Here is an 8,579-nt window from a genome sequence, read left to right as displayed (position 1 = left end):
AGGAGATTTAACAAACCAAAAATTATTTTAATGCTTGTGAATTCCTTTTCCACTGCAAATATTTTGATGATATTCTCTAACAATCAACGTACTGTGAAATGGGGCACCTGCTCGTTGGAATCAAATTTAGTGACATTCTTGTAAAGGTTAAATATTCTGCCATATCAAACTTCGTTTTCAAAGGACGATTTAATGTTTTGAAAAAGAGACCAATGAAATAACTTAAAACTAAACTAAATAATCCTATATAGTTATACAAATTATTAATTTTTTGTCTTTTCCTATTAGTAAAATAAATTATTATGGATTAATTACGTACTTAAATTGTGCAATCGTTACGAAAACATATTAAGAGACGAAAAGTTATCTTGTTTTCAATAAACAAAAGATAAATGTGCCTTATTGAAATTCAGAATAATAAAATCTTCTTAAGCAAAATTCATATTTTTAAGAAAGTTGGTATGACTCAAAATGTTTGATGTCTCATTATTTCATTTTAAGTTTAAGACCACACAAAAGGTTTTATGAAAGGTAACCATTGTTTGTAAAATTAATAATAAAAAAGTTTTCCATATGGTTTCATCTTAGGGAAAAACAACGTATCGTGACGAATATCATTTATTGAAAGAAGCACAAACTTTTTTATTGAATGATGCCATGTTTAAGCATCTGAAAAGTGACTTTTATCGAGTGGAAACTCCCATGGGGGATATAAATTTTTTCACAAATCCTAAAAAAAACAAATCCATTTGAAGAGAAATCAGTCCAGTTCCATCTTCAGATAACGGTTCCACCTTTGGTTTTATTAAATCCGGTTAAAATCGACATGAACAATCTTAAGAGAATCTACCTCAATTCTTATAAGTGTATTCAGTATTTCTTGCATAAAAAGAATTGTCAATTGCCATTGAGCCAGATTTCTAGTGGATTGGGCTCGTTTAGGGGCAAAATCCGATCAGGGCCAAATCTTGTTAGCACTGTTGATGTCGGGGTCGTGGCATTTGTCATTCATGGGGTCAAAGCAGGGTCGGAGTCTAATGGAGGATGCTATGGCCCTTTAGATTAAAAAATCTTTTTTCGGTTAAATTCGAAACTTTCCATGGCCTTCTTCTGCAGGATCCTTAAAGACCGTTGTCATATACTACATTCACGATCTTCTTTAACTCTTCCTAGATCTCTCCCTTGTGTCCCTCAAACCGCCCCTGCGTCTAAGACTGCGGTTACGGTAATTAAATTAAGGGTCGCTCATAGAATAAAGGGACAGGATTATTTTCAGAAGTGGATTATTCTTTTCGTCGTGAACACCGTAAACGGATTCAGGGACACGAGTTCCACTCTCGAGGGATTTAATGGCACCCCTACTATTTTCCGCATTTCAAAGAACTTTTTTTAACCGGACAGGAGTACTCGTAATGGTCTAATTGCTTCAATACGTAACTCGGTCAAAAGAAAGAATATCAGGCTGACCATAATGCACCTCATGCAATTCCTGCAATAGCCGGCAGGCCTTGTCTGTAAGAACCGCCAACAATGAAGACTCCCCGAGTGCTTACGTACACATTCTTTTCTTCAGCAGTGCGAGACCAAAGAAGGACTCTTGAACGCACCAGTGATTTCAATGGACTTTCGACCTTATGGAAAGGGACATTGCGACCATTCGGCCTTGGGTTGGGCCTTTTTATTCTGCAGGAGTTGTCTCGTTGTCAAGGACGTACTGCTGCGTGTTTGATTACGACGTTGCCTACGTCTCTACAACGTTCTTTTCAATTTCAAGGGAACTTGTTGAGGGAAAAATAAATCTGACGTTTTCGATAATTAATTGGTTTTCATGATTTTTGGTCCCTACTTTTCGAAGAAGAGTTTTAAAATTTTTCTACAATGAGCGATCCCTTTGCTAACTTGAATCTCGAGTCATTTTCTTTTCTGTTTATCAGCTACTGTGCAGTACCTCTCAACAGCAAATCTAGCGGTAAACTGGTCAACGTACATACAGTGAAACAAACTCATGTGGACCTAGATAGCCTTCAAAATCGTTCTTGCGAGGGTGCTTTATCACACGTATTTACCAACTGAAAGTAGCACTTTACCGCACATATGCGGTCAAACGTTTTACACACAAAATTCTAAGTGGCATTTGTTGGAGTCGAAAATGTTTATACCCATAACATTTTTAAGCACGTGCGCGTGTTTAGATTTTACTACACGCTAATATTTTATTAAACTTGACGACGTCAATAAAGTTAACACATATGCGCTTGTAGGAACAATATTGTAAATATGTAATACGGACGAAAGTGTCTTTTTTTAGGACCTTCAGGATATTGCATGTTACCGATTCAAAACTGATATCGAAAGACCCTCGATTTGCGATTACTTTCATTTCCTACGGGTCGCGAGCGCAACGATAAGGAAATCAGCTTATTTCCCACGGCTTCGTACCGGTATCCACAGCAACAAGGCGAAACAAACAAACATCGTCAGCTCGACGGCCATTTTGGCCAGAGCTGAAACGAATTTTTAAGTCAGTTCCTGTTGTTTTTCATAAATTGTTGTAGATGTTGAAAAAGTATCGTATCCAACTTGCGCAAAGTGACTACTACTTAAAATGAGCACCATTTCGTGCTCGTTGCGTAACATTCTATTACCAAATTCGATGCCGATCAAACGCCGCTTCGCGTCATTTGGTCATTTGGAATCAGCATGTATTAAAGTGTGCTTTTTTGCACTTGTGAGGTAAATTGCTATGAACTGCTCTCTATACGTATCTACCTATTATTTCTTTTTGGTCCTAGTTGTCGTATATGCAAGGCCATCTAATGACAACTTGACTGATCTTAATCTTAAAAAATAAGAACTTTTTGAAAAGTTTCCAAAATATGTCAAAACACTCTTTGAAGAGTACGAATTCTTATATAAAAATTAAGTCTCAAACTTCACCCTTATACACCTGACAGTTGATTGAAAAAAAGTAAAAAAAAGAATAAATAAATAAATAAAAATAACTAAAGGCCGTTCGTGAGCACTATATCGAAAAAAAAAGTCCCGTCAACACATAATTTTGGCAGGTTTTTAATTTGAGATGTCACATGACTCCGCGTGCTATTTAAATTTACTAAGAGTTTTGCTGAGGCCCGCACAGGGGTGAAGTTTTGGGATTGAATTTTATATAAAAATTAATCTCCCTTAAAAATTGTTTTGACATATTTTGGAAATTATTCGAAAAGTCCTTATTTTTTTTAATCTAGAGGAGAGTCAAATTTTCATTGGATGGCTCTATATACCACATTACAATTTATTACTAACCCTGGAATACTAAAGATGTACAATATATCGTGCAGTTGTTTCGCGCAAAATGTTAATTTATTTCGTAAAACAATGGGGCTTTGGTCTTATCTGCGGTTTTTATAGTGAAACATAACCTGACATTTTACGTTCCCGCAGAGTTTTTATGACTCTTATGTGGGTTCGGTTATAAACGTTTTACTATTATAGGAAATACTTTTCTTGCAAAGTTTTATTGCAAAACGTGTACACGCGTTATAGGTTGCAGTTAAAATTAATAATACTACAAGCTCATGGTGTTTAATCACACCGAGCGATAAATGGAAATTTTAATTAAAAATTACGGTCATTTCTATGTATTCCATGAATCTCTCGACAAATTCGAGTTTTTGTATAAAAGCTAACAAAAAGTCACATGGTAACAGCTGACAACCAACAGCTAACAAGGAAAAACAAACGAGCTTTCCAAAAATTACTGTTATTTTGAGTTTTTTAAATTTGTAAAAAAAGTTTTTATGACATTTTTTCTGAATTATCCTCCTATGCAAACCGTTTTCAGTTACAACGTTTCGTTCCTGAAATATCAACATCGACTTCTTTTTTTGCCACTTATTGATTTTGATAATGCGGGGAATGTGGTTTTTTTAAAGATTTCTAAATTTTTAGGTTAATTTGCTGAATCATTTTAGGCTTGACTGGAACTTTGAGTTATATATAAAAAAAATTCATGCCCTCATTTCAGAACCAAAATATCGTAACTGAAAATTGTTGCACAGATGCAGAACAATCAAAATGCTACTGTGACATTATTTTTCTAGATTTGAAAAATATTATGAATTCACATAATTAAAATATATACATTTTAAAAACGCAGTTTTTTGAATTTTAGAAAACATTCCAAAAACGAAAAAACTTCAAATCCTTTTCAAAACTACATGAAACTCGTCATTAAATTCCGTTCAACTTTTCTCACTTTACCATTTTTATCAGTTCTCAAGATACCCCATAGACGTACGCTTAATTTGGGGTACACGATATATGAACCTCATATACACATTGGATTTCACCAGCTCGCAGTATTTTATTGCACCGAGCAATAAATTGCGGTTTTAATTAAAAGTTTCAATATCAAATGCATTTTTCCTGGGAAAAAATATTTTTTGGATCGTTACATCTGAAACCATTAAAAGCTTTTAGTGCTGCATAAACATTGTTTCCTGTTGAATAAATAATGAGCTACACGAACAAAAATAAAACCTGAAAACAAAAAACGTACCTATACACACTTTCTGTGTATTTTCGAGTACATATAACAATACGAGAGCATTGTTATTTTAAATTACGTTTTGTATTATTGTGCATTTGACATGTTCGACGATCATCAATATTTATGAGTTTCAAGGGAAGTACTGAAAAAATCGTATTGTCCGTAGGGGCAAGAGATGTTTATGTGAGTCAGTTCAATATTTATGTGAGTTTCTAACCAAAGTCGAGCATCAAAAGAAGGCAGACACGAATGACTCAGTTTCAACGTATAAATAATAATAAATTCATAAAAAAGACTGAACTTTTGTCCCCAAATTGATCCATTTTGAGTACGGTCTGGGACTGGGACCTATTTAGAGTCAAATAAACTCAAGATCATCAATAAAAAATTAATTTTCCTGTAGTTTTTGCTTATCCTTATTTTAAATTCCTGGTTTGAAATCAGCATGTGTTCTTGTCATTTCAGCGTTTTCCCAATGCCCATAAAGGTTTCGTATACCTAATCATGCCAGGAATATGAGTCTCGCCTGAAATATTGCAAATTCCATCACGAACCGAGCTACAGCCGTTATTTCTGTCCGGGAATTTTTCATGTCATACCACAGAAAAGCTATTTCCTCAAGCTTTCCGTATACCTACTTTCATCATATAACAAGTGCTTCATTACTTTTATCCACGTGAAAATATTCGAGAAAAGTTATTGTTGTCTTGAATTGTCCATTCAGAATAACCTGTGAATGCATTCACATAAAGAAGGAAAAAGCTAGTCCTCCTGGAACAGCATATGTTATTAAAAGAATTGAACGCCCCAAAGGTCCATTAAATTTTCAATCTTCCGTGTCTTTTCAGGTACTGCAGCCCCCCTTTTCAATCCCCAACCTGCTTTTAATGTAATCATAAAAAATGCAGCAATTTTATATTTCCTTATAAAATCCTTAGAGACTATAATATTCACTTCATTTTGAAATTTTACCCCAAACTCCACTTCTATAAGGAATAAACATAATGCATACTTCAAACATCGCTCTTGTTTGTTGGGCAAACAAACTGAAAGTTAATTTTATTGTTTTGGGGAACATGCCACTATATGGGTAAGCTCGAGGGGATGAAATGTTTCAGCTTAATATGATTTACATCCCCCTAATGTATGCCACATTTACAATGTATGAGGACGATATTAAAAACGCTCCTCTTGGGGGTTGGGGCGAACAGAAATTTAATATCAAACGCTAATACTGCGAACAAATATTATGTATATGAGTCCGTAAATAAAACCCATGGCTGATTTAAATCTAAATTGCGATATGTATTAAATTCTCCAATCAGCTCAGAGTTGTGTATTCTGATGTGGAATTACCATCAATAATGATGGAGTATAATAAATAGTATTAAATACCGTTCGTTGGGGATGTATGTAACTAGTAACGAGAATTTCATATTTTTACAAAATTCGAACTTGCCCATCAAGCTTCTTGATTAGATATGCAAAATTTAGTTAATTAAAAAAATCATACAACTAGCTTGCTTATATAATTAATGTCCGGTAGGCTTAATGTCATTAAGTCAAAGTTAATGTAGTTTTCCCATTTATTAAAATTTTCAGTAAGGGGTTAAGAAATCCGTTCTCAAATTATTCTATTTAATTCCACTCAGAAAAACAGCATCAGTGGGGTCTAATACATGCTATTCCCGTCAGGTAATATCCAGGAAAAGCTGCAAAATTTCCCAGAAAGAATGGCGTACAATTTATCCTGCACAGTCGGGAAAATTGCAACTAACACGCTGAAAAGTTTCCAGCCAGCAATTTCCCATTTCCCGTTGTTACGTAACACAAAAATAGACGTTTACGACCCTAGACTGGCATCACAAATTTTTATTGGAAAATCAATGTTCTATTCTTCTCCCATTACTTCCTATAATTTATTAAGAGTATTGGCGCCATCTGATGTTTAGTAGCAGAAAGTGTGTTAACATTGAGAACTAATGGACGAGTTTCTGCAGCAACTCAATTAGTAGTACGTGGCAGGGGTTGGAGATGACGACAGTGCGTAATAAATTTAATTTTAAGGAGAAATTTAAACTTATGACTAATTATGTATATATACAGGATGTTTCGAATTGTAATTGGAGAAGTTTGACCACTAAAAAAAATAATTCCAAATTGCTAAATAAACTATGTTCGAAAGACGCTCCACTACTCAAATACAGGTTGTCCAAGTTTGGTGTAAAAAAAAAATCAAATTTATTAAGTGTTGCCAAATCGCTGGAGATATTTGAATGAAATTTGGTAGTCGTTATCTACCATCAAGTAAGCATATTGGGCAATAAAAAAGATATTTTTCTTTTGTCAGTGGGGGCTGTATTAACACGTCACTGGATATATTTCAAAGGAAAAATTGATACGCCACTGTTTTTTCATAAAATTAAAACCAGTTTTAGATTTGCCATCCAATTTTCCCTCTTCTTCTCAAGTTCCTCTTTCGATTGGACGATTTTGGAGGTGGATTGGCGGAATTAGTTATTTTTGTAATCAGTCTTAGTGCTGTGTGCTTAGTGGTTTTGTTTATATGTATTGTTTAGTTTTCCCTTGCATTTGCCTTCAGTACGTGACCATAATCCAACAATGGTCCGCAGACAGACTTGTATATTTGTATTGCAGTTTTTCTACCGATTCCTTTATATTTATACATCAGCGATCAAGAAGGTTTTTGACCGTTTAGTAATTTCTATTCTCATATTTCGACTGTGTTAATTAATTTAAATTTTTATTGATTCTCATTCACAGGTATATTACGTAGTTTTTTAGTTTAGTCGTGTGCCTATCTGCTATTAATGTTAGAAATTTTACTTTATTTTTGGCGATTTAAGTGTAGATGTTGGTTTTTGGTGACATTTGACGTTAGTCTCCATTTAGAAAATCAGGTTGTTGTGTTACTCTTTAGTGTTTAAAGTCCTTCTACCGCTTTTCAACCGCTTACCTTAACACTTCGCCTCAACCTTCCTGAACACTGCTGAATAAGCGCGCGCGACAATCATTCATTAGTTTTAGGTATATGGTTAGAGAGCATGTTATCAGTTTCATCATGAATGTTATTATTCCTCTATATCTAGAAATTAATCTTCTACAGAATCTGGTTGGGAGATGTAACTTTTCCAGACGCTTTTAAAAAAAGCCCTCAATTATGCCTAGGATTACTCTCGTAGGTACGACTAACACAGTTATATCCGACGATCTGAGTTAGTTTTTATATTGCTGTAACCGTATTGAAGCGTGTTTTTGTTCTGTAACTAATGACAGCGTTTGAAGAGTTTTGATTTCGTGATCTGTTTTAGCCAAAAAGCTTATTTTCGCCTAAATGATTATGGAAAGATATGGGAAGAATTTAATTCAAACAAAAGGAATGTTGTTTCGGTTAAGTTATTCCCATTTAGGGAAAGCTAAACTCTAGGAGTGGTTGTAATGATGTTGAATGTGTGGGAAAATGGTAAATATAGCTGTTTTATCCTTCCCTTTGTCGTTTTCTTGTTATCTTGGTAATTGTTTCGTGAGCTTTGGGTAGGTTCAACGCTTCATTGGTTTCCTACTCTTCCTTCTTTTGAGCCTTTGAAAGTTTCCCTAAGAGATTTGGTCCCATTCAGATACTTGGGTACCCCCAGGATACATCTTTCTTTTCAAAGAACCCCTATATTTATCGCCAAAACGATGAAATGTTGCCTACAAATTCTCCGAATTCTTTTACAGTCTTATAGACACGAAGCGATAGTCTCTATATGCTCTGTAGACACGTGTTATCTGCATCGATGTGGCTACAAGACTCCTTTAAAAATAATTTACCTTGCAAACAAATATTTATTTTCCGATTTCGTGGTTAAATTGTTGCAATTGCAAATCAACACACTCTGCAGAGTACCGATGACTTCTTCAAATCAACTGTTAATTGTGTGTTCAAACTGAAAGCATTTTCTTCAAATGAATAGTGAGTATCCAACCACTTCTGTGCTTCTACCTACCTCATCTCACGATGACGTCA

The 8,579-nt window shown here is 34.6% G+C and overlaps 1 long non-coding RNA gene across 4 annotated transcripts in view; it reads right to left on the bottom strand.

Moving 5' to 3' along the window:
- Positions 1 to 8,579, bottom strand: part of LOC136344945 (uncharacterized) — a 54,864-nt gene that overhangs the window by 31,648 nt on the left and 14,637 nt on the right. The gene's annotated exons all lie outside the window — the stretch shown is intronic.

This window comes from Euwallacea fornicatus, chromosome 18 (assembly GCF_040115645.1).
Source record: "Euwallacea fornicatus isolate EFF26 chromosome 18, ASM4011564v1, whole genome shotgun sequence".
NCBI classification, from domain to species: domain Eukaryota; kingdom Metazoa; phylum Arthropoda; class Insecta; order Coleoptera; family Curculionidae; genus Euwallacea; species Euwallacea fornicatus.
Note: the sequence above shows the minus strand (reverse complement) of the source record. Positions and strands in the feature narration are given on the sequence as shown.